Source organism: Grampus griseus, assembly GCF_964374135.1.
Source record: "Grampus griseus genome assembly, chromosome: 19".
Classification (NCBI taxonomy): domain Eukaryota; kingdom Metazoa; phylum Chordata; class Mammalia; order Artiodactyla; family Delphinidae; genus Grampus; species Grampus griseus.
In genome coordinates this window covers 28,319,112-28,339,071 of record NC_139013.1, presented here as the reverse complement: position 1 = coordinate 28,339,071, position 19,960 = coordinate 28,319,112, and the positions used below count along the sequence as shown (strand labels likewise).

General features: G+C 39.9%; 1 protein-coding gene across 3 annotated transcripts in view; it reads right to left on the bottom strand.

The window, feature by feature from the left end:
- The window catches only part of FTO (FTO alpha-ketoglutarate dependent dioxygenase), a 375,598-nt gene that overhangs the window by 227,000 nt on the left and 128,638 nt on the right, over nt 1-19,960 (bottom strand). The gene's annotated exons all lie outside the window — the stretch shown is intronic.

The window sequence follows — 19,960 nt, the reverse complement described above, 5'->3', positions numbered from 1 at the left end:
AAAATGGACAAAAGACCTGAACAGACAAAGAAGATAGACAGATTGTAACAAGCACATGAAAAGATGCTCCACTACCTTTGTCATGGAAGTGTAAATTAAAACAAATACCCACTACACAGCTATTAGAATGGCTAAAATCCAGAACATCAACAACATCAAATGCTGGTGAGGATGTGGAGCAACAGGAACTCTCATTCACTGCTGGTGTGTAGGCGAAATGGTACAGCCACTTTGGAAGACAGTTTGGCAGTTTCTTTCAAAATTAAACACGCTCTTACCATCAGACCCAGCAACCGCACTGCTTGATATTCACCTAAATGAGCTGAAAATGTGTCCCCACAAAAACCTGGTGACAGCAGGGGAGACGATGAGCAGCGATCAGATTCAGAATGTTTTAGAGGAAAATAATAGGACCTGCTAATGGATGAGTAAGTGAAGGGACGGAAAGAGTGAAATTAAGAGCAACTTTTGGTATTTTCACAGGAACAACAGATTGAAGATGAGTAAGTCACAAAACATTCGGACACTGTATGAACAAACAGCACAAGATGCAATGAAAGGTGAGGATAAAAACAGCAGTCATACATTTGGAGTATTAAAAGCAAATGTAAAGACAAGGAAAGCTAATATAGAGGATCAAAACAGATCCAACCTCTGCTGACGTGGGTTCAGAAGTGTAGCTTATGGCCTGAAGAGGACTGAATGTCCAGTCTCTTTCCCAGTTTGCTCTCTCTGAGGATTCTGGTTAAGGACACACCAGAGAATTTCTGGTAGATCTGAACTATTTTATCTAAAGGGGGATTCAAAGCCAAACAAACAAACAAAACAAAAACAAAAAGCAGGGGTTGGAGGAGTTTCCCCAGGTCCAGGTGCTCATAAAGAGTTGAAACAATTTCTAAGAAATACATAGATGCTGGGGACTTCCCTGGTGGTCCAGCGGTTAAGACTCCACGCTTCCAATGCAGGGGGTGTGGGTTTGATCCCTGGTTGGGGAACTACGATCCCACACGCTGCATGGCACGGCCAAAAATAAAATAAAATTTAAAAAGGAGATCAAACAAACAAACAAAAGAAATACATAGATGCCATTCTCACCTACCCAAAGAAAAGCCTTATCACTCCCAGGCTATTAACAGTAGGCTCTAAAGACATCATAAGGAGGAAAACAAATCATCTTAATGAACAGATCTGTTCAGTGCTTTTGTTCCACTGAGGGGCCACTAATCTGAGGCAGGCCAAGTGGCAAACACAACATTAGAAGTAATACTCCAAGGCTTGTACCTTTATTTAAATCCTTGGCAACTCTCTAATCAAACAACTCTTTTGAGATTGCTCCCAAATGTCTCTAATCCTTTATGACTTTTAGAAAGAACCCCGTAATTTTCATTGAAGAGCTTCTAATTTATCTAAAATTCTAAGTCTATGAAAGTGGCTCAAGCCCCATGGATTGTATATCTCACGTCTTAAAGGATACACTAAAGACATGCCCAGCTTTAAAGACTAATGCTAAAAATTTTTAGAAAGAAAACACTAAAGAATGCCTGTTTTCCAGAGCTATCTCAGAATACAGCTAAAAACTGACTCTCTACTCAAGTGGAATCAGAGTTTGTAGAATTTATTCAACAAAACAAATGGAAAAGAAGCTCTTACTCTTTGCAGGCTAAATGCTGCGTGCTCTATCAGTGGGTGAGGGAGAACTCTGGACGTTCACTGTAGCATGAAATCTCATCTCATATATAAGAGACCACAGATGCAGTGGCATAATTGACGCTAGGGTGATCAATTCATGCCCAGGGCTTTCCTGGTTGTAACACTGAAGGCCCGAATCCTGAGATCCCCACTCTCACACCAGACAAACTGGGACAGTTGGTCACACTAAGTTTAACCCAGCCCTTATTTCCCCGGTTCTGTTGTCTAGTGTGTCACCAGAGGCTACTGCATCCCCAAATTTCTTAAAGTAACAATCAGGCGCTTGGCTAAAGGCACTCCTGAGCTAAATAAGCCCAATACTGAAATCCAATCTTCCCAGGTGCACACGATCACTGAAGCTTTTCATTCTTACTCACCTGTCCATTCTCATCCCTCAATCTTAATATTTATGACCTTATTTTTCCTAGATGTGGGGACATCCATGACTGAGAACGTTTTCAGAATTTAATAGCCAACGAAACGGGGGAGGGGACGCTTCCTGGCAAGATGACAGTAGAGACCCAGGCCTCTACCTACCCCATTCCTAGATTCCCAATGAGACGATCAATGAAATAGTAAAAGAATTTAAGACTTCCTTCAGTGCTCAACATTAGGGAAAGGTTCTCAATACGCCAGAAATTACAAGGAATTGTGCTGGATACAGTATAAGTGGAATGAGATGAAAGAAGGGCAGCACCCTAATGTAAATCAACTATATTTCAATTAAAAAAAAAAATACTGACACCCTGGACCCACAACAGATTAGCTTCATCAGAATTTCTGGGGTTGGGTTTCCCCGGTGGTGCAGTAGATAGGAATCCACCTGCCAATGCAGGGGACGTGGGCTCTAGCCCTGGTCCGGGAAGATCCCACATGCCGTAGAGCAACTAAGCCCGTGCGCCACAACTACTGCAGCCCATACACCTAGAGACCGTGCTCTGCAACAAGAGAAGCCACCATAATGAGAAGCCCATGCACCGCAATGAAGAGTAACCACGCTCTCCTCAACTAGAGAAAGATCGCGTGCAGCAAAGAAGACCCAACGCAGCCAAAAAATAAATAAATAATAATAATTTAAAAATAGAATTTCTGGAGTTGAGGCCCAGGCACTGTATTCTTGAAAGTGCCCCACGGGATTCTCATGCAGAGGAGGGTTGAGGGGCACTGTCCTTGGGTAATGCTGACCAAAGCAGCTGCCTGTGTATCATTTGGGGACCCCAATTCAAGAGCACTCATTTGGCCCCAATTTATTTACCTGGTATCCCTTTATGGTAGAAGCTGTACTAAGTTCTGGAGCTGCAGAGTTGAATGACATGATCTTGTCCGTAAGGATTTTACCATGAAATGAGTGAGGTGAAACTGGCTAAGTGTTAGAACAGAGCTGGGCATGGGACATAGTGGAGGAACAAAGGGGGACTAAAAAAAAAAAGGGCAGCATCCTGATAAATATATCAAGCAGATCCTGAGAGCAGTGCTCCCCCTCTAGCTCAGAAGGTGCAGAGCAGAAGGGCAGGAGAGGCTACAGGGCACCCAGAGGCCTGTAGCCTCTGCAGGACAGTGTTAAATGCACACCACCCGCGGGACCCATAGACCCCCAGACGTGTTGCTGGTGCAAGTCATCGCTTTGCGAAGAGAACCAGGCATTGTGGAGGTAAGAAACTGGAGCGAGCAGGTATGCCAGGAATGGTCCAAAAGCTGCCAGGGTTTGCTCATACTGTGAGCATCTATACCACCCAAAGACAGAAACAAGTCATTCAGTACACTCCAGTTCATCAACTCTCTCATCTGGTCCTGCAAAGATACATTTTCTTCCTCCTCCTTCAAGTGAAGGATTTGGTCGGGAACCTATACTAAGTTTTTCAGAACAAACCTTAACACCGACTTGCCTATCAGCCGGTGCTAGTCCTTTTTCTATAAGGAAAAACAGACAAGGAAAAATCACTAGACTCAGGCAAAAGTATTACAGTTCTAAGGAAAGGAACCAGTTTGACAGAAACTGTCTCTTCCGAAAAAGTGTTACTCAAACGGACAGAAAAAAATTTTGTAAAATTCTCAGTATTTCAAGAAGCCGCTTGATTCAAGAGGGCACTGCACCTGTGAAAATGGGGCAAGCAGCTGTGAGGATGGAGCAGCGTGAGATCAGGAAAGGTTGCTTGGAGTTGACTTGTTTTTAATACGTATGGCTTCATTTAAAATGATGATAGCTGGAGTGAACAACAGAAGGCGTGCTGCAGAAAAATCAAATTACCGAAGTAAATGAGAACTCGAGAAATTCTCCCAGAACTCAGAGGGAAAACAAAAACTAGTGACAGAATAAATAAGACACGAGGGGCAGATTCTGGAAGCCAAAACAGATGTAACAGGAATCTTAGGGAAGAAAGCAGAAAACAGAAATGAAAGAATAGTCAAAGAAATAACAGAAGAATATTTTCCAAAGTTGTGAAAAGGCCTGAGTCTGTACTACAAAATGGCTGACCAAATATATAAACATATTCTGTTCAAAATTAAATATAAAATACTACAAATGTCCAAAGGAAAAAAACACAGTTTGCCACAATATAATCAATTTGAAGATGATCTCAGATATCTTCCTAACATCAAACATCAGAGGTCAAGGGGACAATATCTACAGAGTTTAAAGGTGGAAAGCTTGTTACTCGAGAATCCTATAGCCATTCAAGGAGATATGAATATGTGTAGGTATAGTAGTAAGTCACACTCATGTTATTTTCATCATTAAACTGGCAAAAATATTTTTAAATCGTAATGCCCAGTGTTGCCTAGGGTGAGATAAATAGGCTAGTAGAAGTAACTAATAACCATGTTTCATACATTGTAGGTAGAAAGGTAAACTGAGAACAATCTTTCTGATTAAGCGTCTGACAGTACAATATGTACCGTCTTTACATATCGACACTCTCATCCTCACCCAGGTATCCCACTTCTGGTAACTTTTCCTAGAGAAATACTTACAGGTGCAGACAAAGATGTATATACAAAGATGTTCACAGGGCAATATATATGATACCAAAGCACTGGAAATGAATGGCATGACAAAACTAGGGGATTACTATTTAAGCCATTTTTTAAAAATCACATTTTCAAAGAATATTTAATAGGGGAAAATGTTCAAGATATAAAATTATTGGAAAAAACAAGATGTAAAACATTATACCTAACATGATATTAATTTTCTAAAAAAATAAATAAACATATATTCCCAAGTATAGGAAAAAACACTAGAAGGAATTAGACCAAATAGTTATGAATGATGTTATCTCCGTGTGGTGATATTATGATGTACTTTTGTTATCCAGCTTATACTTTCTTATAGTTTGTAAATTTTCTACAATGACCATCAATCCTAATTTTTCTTCATATTTAACATCTCTGAATTTGGAATACATCTTAAAATTGATAGCATCTTTGACTGGATGACATATATTATTACTTTTGTACCTAGCAATAAAAACTAGAACAGTAAGTATGATGATTTTTTAAAAATCCAAAGGGAAATGTTCAATGAAGAGATCCTCAGAAAAGAGATATTCATTCCCCAAATAAAAATGACAGAACACTGCAGTCGGTGTGGGTGATAAGAGTTTTGGTTAGCTTTTTAAACCTTCCCCAATATAATTTTCCAGGGGACTAAAAACTCTTTCATAAAAACAGGTACAGAGGTGAAGATGACCTCAGGGTACACACCTTTCTCTCTTTTTTTTTTGAAATTAACTTTTACGGAATGCTTGGTTTATAGTTAGGCTTCAAAGAGAATACATTCTTGAGGTTAATCATTCATTCTTGCTTTCTAAATAGGCAAAAAGAACTTTAATCCCACTTTGGGAACGGCTGCCTTTACTCTTCCACGTGGCAACTCTTCCCAAGAGACAGGAGGGCAGAGGGGATTGTGGAAATGGAGAGATGAGAAGGAACAGAGGTTAGGATAACAGAAAATTTGAATGAAGTTTCTTCTCTCCCTAGTTTGTATACACAGCGCCATCACATCACCCTCTACTACAGTGAACTCTGGGCACCAGAACTTCCAAAATGAAGTTAATGAATGAAACAGAAGCAGCCACTTAAACCTCTAAGTTCTGTTCCTTCATATACCTTTCAATTTCTCTCTTTAGTCACTCCTATCTCACATCTGATTTTCCACTGACAACTGAGGAAGATAGTTATGGTTTCTGGTTAACACTTAGGGAGGAAAAAAAGACTGTTGTCTCCAGATACTCAGCAAGTTCCTATTCTCCACAAGGTACTAAGTGCTGTGTATAGTACAAGAATATATATAATACCGGCTCTGAAAAACCTTAGCTCTAGTAGATAAGACTTCTATATCAATTGCTACAGTCCAGAGGGCAAAGAGAGTTATGGCAAACACACTGAATAGTTGGTGCCCCTGACATTGTGGGTATTAAATTTTTTTAATGTCACCCCTAAATAGGTGAGTTACACATGTAAACTCACAAGGGGAAAACATGACAAGGTGGAAGGAACAGTATGAACAAATATAAGGAGAAAGGTTTGTGCCAGGACCAATTTTAGGATAAAGCCACTATAATGAACTGACCAAGGACTATAATTTACATCTTTTTAAAAATTTTAAATGGTTATTGGGCCTAGAAGAATTATTCCACAGGAAGAGTTTAATGAATCTTCCATCATAGGGTATATAGTCTGGCCTTGAAATCTGTTGCAGGGACTGATTGATTCAGGAAAGTCAAATTCATTCCTGGTCTAGTCCTGGGTTCAATCCCTGGTCAGGGAACTAAGATCCCACAAGCTGCGCGGCATGGCCAAAAAATAAATAAATAAAATAAAATTTTTAATTGTAATAAAAATAAATAAATAAAAATTTTTAAAGGCTTCATTCATGGTCATTCCTCCACTGCCTTTACAGAAGTGGCAAAGAGGGAATACAGGTTATGCAATCAAATTAAAAGCCTAAAAAATTCCTTCCCAGAGCTCGTGCTTTTAGGAGTTATGTTATAGAGATAACATAATAGCCAAAGAGGGCATATGAAAACTGCCAGCCAAAGGGGAAAACTCCACCTACCCAACCCAGATGTAGAATTACCTCAATACAGTGTTACTGATTGAATGAACCATAGAGAATAAAAGGACGTCATAATTCATAGTAACACATCCATCCTCAGTTAAAAAAAAAACACATTTTTGTTACCTTTGGTGGTTTTCTTATAAAAAACGTGAAGGAGAATGTACAGATTGATCCAGACACTGTGTCATTTTGGAAAATTCTGTGTTGCCACATGGTTATTTGGATTAGCCACAAGGAAGTAAAGCATGGGTCACTGAAGGAACAGACTGTCATGGAAGATTCTAAAAGCTGTCTCTGGAGACCCCAGAGTATTAGATGAATGGCCATCTGTTTTGCAGAGGGTCTTCAAAACCCTTTCCAGCCAGGTGCTTTCAAGGATAGAACAAGTACTTCCTTTTGCCTGTATTGCCATGAATGAAAGGGAGAAAAGCCAATCCTTGGTTCGTTCATTTCACTCATTGATTCAATATTTATTAAAGAACCTACCATATTCAAAGTACTGTATTAGGTACTGTAGAAGGTACACATTTTCTGGAATCTAAAGTAGACAGAAGGCATTTTTAGAAAATTCCAAAAAAGACAAAAGACACAGGACCCAAGTAAAAATGGAATTTGCCAAGGAGTGCAATGAGAAGGAATCTCAATATGATAACTGTGCCAGGTGGGTTTGAAGAAGCCAGTGTTTATCAAAGCATTAAATAAGTAGTGTGACAAAACACCTAGTGGCACAGAGCTATCACTATGGCACGATTCTTCCAGCAGTAATACAGAAAGGCAATGATGAATTCCCGGGGAAAGGGAGAGCTACACAAGAAAGTCATGGTTCAAATACAAAGCTAGCTAAAGAATGGAGCACGATTCTGAGCTTTCGATGAGGTATAAAATTTCGACCTGACATTTGCAACGTGTCCTCTCATCTGACATAGGTTTAATAATTACAGTGGATGAAAACTTCTATGTATGCATCCAGTCACTCCGTTTGGTTCTACAGTTAATAACACACACATTAGCACTGTGAGGTACTGGTTTTCGAAGTTCAGAATCCATATACAAAGGAAGCATGGTCGTCTCATCAAAATTACAGATCAGTACGTAATCGTTATGCACTTCAAAAATGTGAAAGTAATGTTACGACTGAAATACCAGAAGTCAAGAGAGAACCTCTATATCTTGGTACAAAGGTAATCAATTAACAGAAAAAACCCTAAAACGTTAACTAACAAAAGTGAGCAAGAGTAAGAAAGAGTATAAGAGAGCCGATTCCATATTTCTCTTCATGAAAAAACTGATAGTCCTTAAGGTTGCTGGATGAAAAAACTGAAGTATTAAGCATATTTTATGAGTTAAGAGGGAGAGAATCACTAAAAGAATAAAATGCAAATACAGTGAAAAGTAGTTACTTCTAAGAAATGGAACTTGGAGGTAGATGGCAAAGAGTTTTTCACTTTACATTTTAGATCAACCTCCACTGTTTGAATTTTTATTTCCTAGTATATGTATTATTTTTAATATATTACTAACAATAATATGAATGAGGTACTGACAGGAAAGATCTCCAGGACATATTAAGTTAAAAAAAAAGCAAGTATTCTAGTAATATACCTATACATACACACACACACACACACAAACACACACACACACACACACGTATAAAGTCCCATTTGTGTTATTTTAAAAAAGCAGCAGTAACATAGATGTAAATATTTTAAGATTGCTATATCTATGTTAAGGCTTACAAAAGGACCAGATAGAGGAAGGTGAAAGAGTACTTCCACATTTTATTCTATACATTTCCATATTGTTTGAATCTAAGAATATATGTGCATTCATCTATTAATCGTTCAATTAATATTATTTTGTCCACACTTTTAACGAAAAAAGATTCCATGACTATAAAATTAGTAGAGCTAGCCAAGTGGAAGAAAGAACAGCTTTGATCTCAGAAAAACCTGGATTCAAACACAAGCTTCACTAGGTATGTCACCTTGAACAAGTGGTTTTACCTCTCTGAGCTTCAATTTCCTTTTTTAAAGAAGTCTTCATGGAACTGTAATCCACATACCAAACAACTCACTGCCTGCTAGTGTGTTCACAGGACTGGGCAACCACAAGAGACTAATTTCAGAGTATTTTCATACCCCTGAAAGAAACCAGGTACCCACGAGCAGTCAATCCCCATCGATTTTCTTTGCTGGGAAAAAAAATGGGGCTCAGAAGGGGATAACTACCTACATGACAGGCTCGTTACGAGAAATAAGTGAAATATATCAAAGCGTCCAGCACAGTGCCTGACCCTCAGTAGGTACTCATCACATGCGCTTCAAGTAAAGTTCACAACATAAATACTACAGAAATAAGCAAAAAGACTGGATATGATAAGAAAGTGTAAGAGAGGCAAATCCTTCCAAGTACCTAGGAACACACTCAGGTTCCTATCCTCAGAGCCTATGACACCAGCTATGCCCTCTCCCCAATTCAACTGAATACCAAAAAATCCGGTATCAAGTCAAAAAAGCCCAAGTTTGAAAACGTCAGCCTTTAGGGGCATATTCTAGAGCGAACGTTTCAGAAGAGACACATCCTCAACCCTGTAAAACGTGAACAGCAAGAAGCAAATACTGCAGTTGCTGAGCAGGGAAGAACACAGTAAGTTCACGTTGGACAAGCGGTTGAAACCATACTGTCATGGTCCTGCTTTTCAAAGCGAAAATAAACATGGCACGTGCTCATCTGGCTGTTCAAGCACTTTCCACTTAAATGGCAATTCCTCAAGCCTACTGACTGCAGCCTGAAGTTATAATTTATTATTGTTTCTGTATGATTCCCGTGCCTCGGCAGAAAGCAGAACGTAGCACCTACGGTTTCAAGACCCATGAGAGGTAATAAAGTATAATTATTCAGAATTTATGATTAAGCCATATATTAGAGGTACTTTTTACTTCAGTTGGTCAGTCAGAGGTTGGAGGAGCAAGGGAATGGGGTCAGAGGAAGAAGTAACAAAAGCCTTTTCCTTTGAATAAAAGGTCTAAATCAGGGCAGGATTGAGGGACACCTGGAGGATTTACAAAGATACTATGGTCTCCAAGCGAAGTCCCAGAGGAGCCCCAGGTAAACTCCTAGAGGCCTCTCTTCTTCCTGCTCACAGAGCTACGGGCTCCAACTCGAGGGCTCGGGTTGGCTCCAGAAATAGAACGTGGCACGTTTTCAGGTTATACACATCAAACATTCACAGTGCGCTGGGACTTGCTGCTCTAAGACATAGGTATTTCAGAGAAGGTGAACCTCATCTAGAAAAATCCACCGGCCAGGCTCTGTAAATAAACCTGGCCCCCACCAATCTTCATAATGAGTCGCCATGTTCAAGTCGTAGTTTACAAAGCACTTTCCCATATACTTTCTGAGTTGGCCTCACAGTGACCCTGGGAAGCAAGTATCGTGAAGCACTAGTTTTGCAGTGGCGGCAGAGGTTCAGAGGGGAACTAACGATGCACAGCCGATGGACAAGAGGGGAGTCTGGAACCTGGTCACCTGATGGGAAACGGCCTTTCCATTATTCTGCCTTGAACTGCTGGTGAGCGAATGCCAACCCAAAAAAGAAATACTGTGCATTTCAATTTATATTGCTGTTTTCTTTTTTTGCCATAGAATTTTTACTTGGCAACTAAAGCTTTGAAATAGCTGATGGGTATAGTAATGACACATATGTGAAAATGAGATGTAGTTGGATTTAAGGAAACGAAAGTGAAGAGAGGAGATAGAACAGAGTCTTGAAGAGTGACATGTAAAAAATAATAACAAGGGGAGGGGGCATTGCCCAAAATGTTTACCTAGCACTCACCTTTGTCCTGCACCATCCCACCTCCACACTCAGCTCCTGGTTAATGAACATAATTTGGCTGATGTCCCTTGAACTGTATAATCTGTTCCACAAAAAAACAAACCCGCAGTTTGTCTCCAAGCCACCTTTAAGTCCCTAACTCCCTGGTTGCATTCAGTCTATGGAAAACATCTGTGGCAAAGTAAATCTTCCTACTCTGAGAAAAACCAGAGTGTGTTTTTTTTCCTTCTCTAAGTGTGTTTTGAAGTCCTGGTTGGAAAATTAGTGAAAATTGTAAATCTGTTTGCAAATCTGGTCATGTCTAACTCTGAGATTAGGGCAAAGATTCCAATTTAAAAGTAAAACCGTGACAACCCCAGTTAAGCGTGTCCTCAGGCACTGCAAGCAGGGCCTTCACTCAATTCCACAGGCAGTGGATCTATCACAGGCACCCGACACGTTCCCCATCAGACACCCCTGGAGTATTTACTTGAGACAGCAGGGTTCAGTCTGCACTTCCTCTGCAGACCAATATATTATTATAAATTGAGCTAAACTGTTTCCTTTTCATAAGTGCTATGAAGTTCAGATTTCAGACATCAGCACAGGGCTGAGGTCCCTCCACAAGGCTCTTTATAGTATTTGCCTTTTAAAAAGTAAAGAGAAAAGGTAGCTTTCGACCACGGCTGCTTTTATCTTTGTCTTGTTTTGGCTAAGAGGAGGTGTGGGAAAATTCATTTTAGAAATCAAACACGACATCTTAATAAGAAAATAGATTCTAAATACAAACTTTGGGTACAGTGGGCTATGCTTGGCCCAGTTCAGTCGGTTATCAGTTATTTAACCTATATCTGAGGGCAGGAGTTGGGAAACAAGGACTAGATAGTATGTCTTGGATATCAGCTCCTATAAAATAATAACACACTTCTTCTGTTTATCTCCTACAACAGAAAAAGGGAACCAGTGTATATTTTAAAATGTATATTCATTATAATATATAAGTCAAAGGACAACATAATTATTTAATATTTTCATTTTTAATGTTTTTCTGAGCCAAGAAAAACATAACTTTAAAAAGAAATGCAAAGCTGGGACGAAGTGAGAGAGTGGCATGGACATATATACACTACCAAATGTAAAACAGATAGCTAGTGGGAAGCAGCCTCATAGCACAGGGAGATCAGCTTGGTGCTTTGTGACCGCCTAGAGGGGTGGGATAGGGAGGGAGGGTGGGCGGGAGACGTAAGAGGGAGGGGATATGGGGATATAGTATGCATATAGCTGATTCACTTTGTTATACAGCAGGAACTAACACACCATTGTAAAACAATTATACTCCAATAAAGATGTTAAAAATTTTTTTTTAATTAAAAAAATTTTTTTTAAAAAGGAAATGGAAAAGAAAGAAGCAAACACACCACCACTGTCACCTTCTTTTCTGCCCTTCTGAACAACTTAGGCATCACGCTGAGGGAGGGGGAGGAAGGCACAGAAGCCCAGAGCAGGGGGCAGCGCTGCAGTGGGGTGAGGAGGGACTCCAGGTGGTGGGGAGGGGATGGCCTGACACAGGTGTCAGAGCCCAAGTGGGCTAAAGTGACAAGTTCCAATCCACGCCTCTTACCTGCTGTGTAACCCTGGCTAAGTAACGACATTGATCTAACCTTAAATTTTTCTTTCTCAATATAGCTAACATCTACTTCTCAGGGTTACTGAGAAGATTCCAAGAAGATTTGACGTGTCATTATTCCCCAATAAACATAGCTGTTATTCATATACTATTGTTATTCCAGATACGTATATATGCACACATAGGAAAAAGACTGAAAAGGAATGTACTAAAATAGGCATGAACCTGATTTTTATATCCTTTCATTTTATACTTTTCAGACTTTCTTTTCTCTACAATGAGCATGTATTACTTTTTCAATCAGAAGAGAACACATGAGATGTTATTAATAGAAAGTAGTTGAGCCTTTACCACGTGTATTTACTACTTTTGTTTACAGAAAATTAATAAAGCTATTAAAAATAGCACCCTTCTGACTCTCACTTCTTTAAAAGGTGCAAAATAGTCATAGAAACTCCAACAGAGTATCCAAAAGGAAAGTGGTTTACTGGCTGAAACTATCACCCATTTATACTCACGGTAAATATCCACATCGAGTGGTCTCTTAAAAAATGAATTAATAATCTGTTCTACCTACAAATAATGCTCAAAACAATGGGGTAAAGACTTCAGAATAGAAACTCAGATGCTGAGGCAAGCAGGGGAGGGGCAGGCCAAGAGATGACCTTAACCCTAAAAGCATTCCCACCTAGAGATTTCAGTGAATTGGGATCCAATCTAAACGGTCCCTTTAGAGCAAGAAAAGCACCATACATGAAACCTGCAACCCACACTGGTCCCAGTTCTGCCTCACATGAAGTGAGTGACTTTGGGCAACTTAAGAAAGAACAGAACAATCCCTGCACCTTCCCCCCCACCCCCCACCGGCAAGGCTGTTTGGAGACTGAATGAAATTGCTTATGTGAAATTGATCTGTAAACTGGAAAGCAACATGCAAATGGAAGGCAAGAGATTTAGGGTTTACTTAGATCAGTGTGTAACAAACGCAGGACTCATCCATGAGAAGAATTGAAGAATTTACCACTGAATCGTACCAGGAGAAAGTAATTCCCTACGTAATGATCTTCCAATCTCCCTGCTGACATGAAGGACAAAGTCCAAGATTGGTACCATGATCCAGTTAACACCTCTTCATAACAGTTACTAAGGACAGAACAGGACTGAGGCTCAGGACCTGCAGCAAACAAAAGCGGTGGGCACTTAATTCTGTTTTACTTTCTTTCTATAAACTCTCTTCTTTTTCTAACAACGCTTCTAATTATGTCAAGTGATACTGGTTTTCCATTTAAGATAGTGATATAAAATCTCCCCCACAAAATTTATTTTGACGAAAGAAAAAAACCTGAGTTAATCTAGAGAGAAATGTTACATAAGTAATAATAACATGGGTAGCACACGGATATGGCAAAAACCATGAAGCTGATGTGCGAATGACTGAAATTTGGAAAACACTTAATGATGAAATGTCCGAAAGGGCCACTCCAAACTCATAATTCCTAGAAGGCAAGGACCAAGTTGTATCCATCTCCAGCACTCCAGAACCTTATGCAGCACACAGAAACACTCTATTAATTGGGAGATAATTCTTATTGTAAATACTCGGTTTGAGCCTTGGTGCTTCCTGGCTCTAAAACCAAACACATGAGTAGACTCCCCCAGGCAGGTAAGAGTGAGAGCAGCCCGAAATAATCAGGAGATCAGAGCCAAGGACAGAATAAACCCTGAGAAGCTGTTCAAAAAAAAGGATGCTGTTTGCACACTGTGCGTCAGAAAACAAAGAGAAAGTCTAAAAATAAAACAAAAGACTTAGAGCAAAGAAACAAAAAGCAAAGCTCCACAAACACCACAGCTTCAGTTAGCCTGACCACAGCTGAATTACTGCTTCCCAAAGAACTACGTGAGGGAAATGAGGGAAACTCAGCTGGGGTGGGGGGTGAGGGGTGGGAGGGAGGCTGTGTTGTCAGGTCAGCTATTTTTGAGAAGAACCTAAATTCGAAACTAGAAAAAACTTTCACTAGAAACCTCTATAGCTAGGGAAGTATTTTTAAACTTCACACCGCTAAGGTGACTTGGATGATTTAGTAGCACTGATGAAAACTCCTGAAAACTTCAGCAGATTTGGGGAACTCCATAAACACTGGGAGTGAAAAGAAAAGCAATTCTCAAAATTAGCAGTATCGGAGAGATTGGTTCAAGATGGCGGAGTAGAAGGACGTGCTCTCACTCCCTCTTGTGAAAGCACCAGAATCACAACTAATTGCTGGACAATCATCAACAGGAAGACACTGAAACTCACCAAAAATGATACCCCACATCCAAAGACAAAGGAGAAGCCACAATGAGACGGTAGAAGGGGCGCAATCACAATAAAATCAAATCCCATAACTGCTGGGTGGGTGACTCACAGACTGGAGAACACTTATACCACAGAAGTCCACCCACTGGAGTGAAGGTTCTGAGCCCCACACCGGGCTTCCCAACCTGGAGGTCGGAAAATGGGAGGAGGAATTCCCAGAGACTCAGACTTTAAAAGATAGCAGGATTTGATTTCAGGACTTCGACAGAACTGGGAGAGACAGAAACTCCACTCTTGGAGGGCACACACAAAGTAGTGTGCACATCAGGACCCAGTGGAAGGAGCAGTGACCCCACAGGAGACTGAACCAGACCTACCTGCTAGTGTTGGAGGGTCTCCTGCAGAGGCAGGGGGTGGCTGTGGCTCACCATGGGGACAAGGACACTGGCAGCAGAAGTTCTGGGAAGTACTCCTTGGCGTGAGCCCTCCTGGAGTCCACCATTAGCCCCACCGAAGAGCCTGCAGCCTCCAGTACTGGGTCGCCTCAGGCCAAACAACCAACAGGGAGGGAACTCAGCCCCACCCATCAGCAGACAAGCAGATTAAAGTTTTACTGAGCTCTGCCCACCAGAGCAACACCCAGCTCTACCCACCAGCAGTCCCTCCCATCACGAAACTTGTACAAGCCTCTTAGATAGCCTTATCCACCAGAGAGCAGCTGGCAGAAGCAAGAAGAACTACAATCCTGCAGCCTGTGGAATGAAAACCACATTCACAGAAAGATAGACAAAATGAAAAGGCAGAGGACTATGTACCAGATGAAGGAACAAGATAAAGTCCCAGAAAAACAACTAAATGAACTGGAGATAGGCAACCTTCCAGAAAAAGAATTCAGAATAATGATAGTGAAGATGATCCAGGACCTCGGAAAAAGAATGGAGGCAAAGATCGAGAACATGCAAGAAATGTTTAACAAAGACCTAGAAGAATTAACAAACAAACACCTAGAACAATTAAAGAACAAACAAAGAGATGAACAATACAATAACTGAAATGAAAAATACACTAGAAGGAATCAACAGCAGAATAACTGAGGCAGAAGAATGGATAAGTGACCTGGAACACAGAACAGCGGAATTCACTGCCACGGAACAGGATAAAGAAAAAAGAATGAAAACAAATGAAGACAGCCTAAGAGACCTCTGGGATAACATGTACCAACATTCGCATGATAGAGTCCCAGAAAGAGAAGAGAGAGAGAAAGGACCTGAGGAGATATTTGAACAGATTATAGTCAAAAACTTCCCTAACATGGGAAAGGAAACAGCCACCCAAGTCCAGGAAGCGCAGAGAGTCCCAGGCAGGATAAACCCAAGGAGAAACACACTGAAACACACAGTAACCACCCTGATAAAAATTAAAGACAAAGAAAAATTATTAAAAGCAACAAGGGGAAAACGACAAGTAAAATACAAGGGAACTCCCATAAGGTTAACAGCTGATTTCTCAGCAGAAACTCTAAAAGCCAGAAGGGAGTGGCACGACATATTTACAGTGAGGAAAGGGAAGAACCTACAACCAAGATTACTCTACCCGGCAAGGATCTCATTCAGATTCAACGGAGAAATCAAAAGCTTTACAGACAAGCAAAAGATAAGAGAATACAACACCACCAAAGCAGCTCTACAACAAATGCTAAAGCAACTTCTCTAAGTGGGAAACACAAGAGAAGAAAAGGACCTACAAAAACAAACCCATAACAATTAAGAAAATGGTAATAGGAACATACATATCGATAATTACCTTAAACGTGAATGGATTAAATGCTCCAACCAAAAAACACAGGTTCACTGAATGGATACAGAAACAATACCCATATATATGCTGTCTACAAGAGACCCACTTCAGACATAGGGAAACATACAGACTGAAAGTGAGGGGATGGAAAAAGATATTCCATGCAAATGGAAACCAAAAGAAAGCTGGAGTAGCAATACTCATATCAGATAAAACAGACTTTATTAAAATAAAGAATGTTACAAGAGACAAGGAAGGACACTACATAATGACCAAGGGATCAATCCAAGAAGAAAATATCACAATTATAAATATATATGCACCTAACATAGGAGCACCTCAATACATAAGGAAAATGCTAATGGCTATAAAAGAGGAAATCAACAGTAACACAGTAATAGTGGGGGACTTTAACACCTCACTTACACCAATGGACAGATCATCCAGACAGAAAATTAATAAGGAAACACACACTTTAAATGACACAACAGACCAGATAGATTTAATTGATATTTATAGGACATTCCACCCCAAAACAGCAGATTACACTTTCTTCTCAAGTGCACACGGAACATTCTCCAGGAGAGATCACATCTTGGGTCATAAATCAAGCCTTGGTAAATTTAAGAAAACTGAAATCATATCAAGCATCTTTTCCAACCACAATGCTATAAGATTAGAAATCAATTACAGGGAAAAAAATGTAAAAAACACAAACACATGCAGACTAAACACTACGTTACTAAATAACCAAGAGATCACTGAAGAAATCGAAGAAGAAATCAAAAAATACCTAGAGATAAATGACAATGAAAACTCGACGATCCATAACCTATGGGATGCAGCAAAAGCAGATCTAAGAGGGAAGTTTATAGCAATACAATCCTACCTCAAGAAACAAGAAAAATCTCAAATAAACAATCTAACCTTACACCTAAAGGAACTAGAGAAAGAAGAACAAACAAAACCCAAAGTTAGTAGAAGGAAAGAAATCATAAAGATCAGAGCAGAAGGGCTTCCCTGGTGGCGCAATGGTTGAGAGTCTGCCTGCCGATGCAGGGGACAGGGGTTCGAGCCCTGGCCTGGGGAGATCCCGCGTGCCGCGGAGCAACTGGGCCCGTGAGCCACAATCGCTGAGCCTGCGCGTCTGGAGCCTGTGCTCCGCGACTAGAGAGGCCGCGATGGTGAACGGCCCCCGCTTGCCACAACTAGGGGGAGCCCTCGCACGGAAGCGAAGACCCAACACAGCCATAAATAAATAAATAAAATTAAAAAAAAAAAAGATCAGAGCAGAAATAAATGAAATAGAAACAAAGAAAACAAAAGCAAAGATCCATAAAACTAAAAGCTGGTTCTTTGAGAAGATAAACAAAATTGATAAACCTTTAGCCAGACTCATCAAGAAAAAGAGAACCCTCCCAAACTCATTCTATGAGGCCACCATCACCCTGATACCAAAACCAGACAAAGATACTATAAAAAAAGAAAATTACAGACCAATATCACTGATGAATATAGATGCAAAAACCTCAACAAAATACTAGCAAACAGAATCCAACAACACATTAAAAGGATCATACACCATGATCAAGTGGGATTTATCCCAGGGATGCAAGGATTCTTCAATATATGCAAATCAATCAATGTAATACACCATGTCAACAACTGAAGGATAAAAACCATATGATCATCTCAACAGATACAGAAAAAGCTTTTGACAAAATTTAACATCCATTTATGATAAAAACTATCCAGAAAGTGGGTATAGAGGGAACCTACCTCAACATAATAAAGGCCATATATGACAAGCCCACAGCAAACATCATTCTCAATGGTGAAAAACTGAAAGCATTTCCTCTAAGATCAGGAAGAAGACAAGGATGTCCACTCTCACCACTATTATTCAACATAGTTTTGGAAGTCCTAGCCACAGCAATCAGAGAAGAAAAAGAAATAAAATGAATCTAGCTGGAAAAGAAGAAGTAAAACTGTCACTGCTGATGACATGATATTATACATAGAGAATCCTAAAGATGCCACTAGAAAACTACTAGAGCTAATCAATGAATCTGGTAAAGTTGTAGGATACAAAATTAATGCACAGAAATCTCTGGCATTCCTATACACTAACAACACAAGATCAGAAAGAGAAATTAAGGAAACAATCCCATTTACCATTGCAACAAAAAGAATAAAATACCTAGGAATAAACCTACCTAAGGAGGTAAAAGACCTGTACTCAGAAAACTATAAGACACTGGTGAAAGAAATCAAAGATGACACAAACAGACAGAGAGATATACCACGTCCTTGGATTGGAAGAATCAATACTGTGAAAATGACTGTACTACCCAAAGCAATTTATAGATTCAGTGCAATCCCTATCAAATTACCAATGGCATGTTTTACAGAACTAGAACAAAAAAAATCTTAAAATTTGTATGGAGACACAAAAGACCCCGAATAGCCAAAGCAGTCTTGAGGGAAAAAAACGGAGCTGGAGGAATCACACTCCCTGACTTCAGACTATACTACAAAGCTACAGTAATCAAGACCATATGGGACTGGCACAAAAACAGAAATATAGATCAATGGAACAGGATAGAAAGCCCAGAGGTAAACCCACGCACCTATGGTCAACTATTCTATGACAAAGGAGGCAAGGATATACAATGGAGAAAAGACGGTCTCTTCAATAAGTGGTCCTGGGAAAACTGGCCACCTACATGTAAAAGAATGAAATTAGAACACTCCCTAACACCTTACACAAAAATAAACTCAAAAAGGATTAAAGACTTAAATGTAAGACCGGAGAACTCTTAGAGGAAATCATAGGAAGAACACTCTTTGACATAAAGCACAGCAAGATCTTTTTTGATCCACCTCCTAGAGTAATGGAAATCAAAACAAAAATAAACAAATGGGACCTAATGAAACTTAAAAGCTTTTGCACAGCAAAGGAAACTATAAACAAGATGAAAAAACAACTCTCAGAATGGGAGAAAATATGTGCAAATGAATCAATGGACAAAGGATTAATCTCCAAAATGTATAAACAGCTCATGCAGCTTAATATTAAAAAACCAAACAACCCGATCAAAAAATGGGCAGAAGACCTAAATAGACATTTCTCCAAAGGAGACATACAGATGGCCAAGACATACATGAAAAGCTGCTCAACATCACGAATTATTAGAGACATGCAAATCAAAACTACAATGAGGTATCACCTCATACCAGTTAGAATGGGCATCATCAGAAAATCTACAAACAACAAATGCAGGAGATGGTGTGGAGAAAAGGGAACCCTCTTCCACTGTTGATGGGAATGTAAATTGATACAACCACTACGGAGAACAGTATGGAGGTCCTTAAAAAACTAAAATAGAATTACCATACGACCCAGCAATCCCACTCCTGGGCATATACCCTGAGAAAACCATAATTTAAAGAGACACATGCACCCCAATGTTCATTGCAGCAGTATTTCCAATAGCCAGGTCATGGAAACAACCTAAATGCCCATCGACAGACGAATGGATAAAGAAGATGTGGTACATTTATACAATGGAGTATTACTCAGCCATAAAAGGGAACGAAATTGGGTCATTTGTAGAGACGTGGATGGATCCTAGAGACTGTCCTACAGAGTGAAGTAAGTCAGAGAAA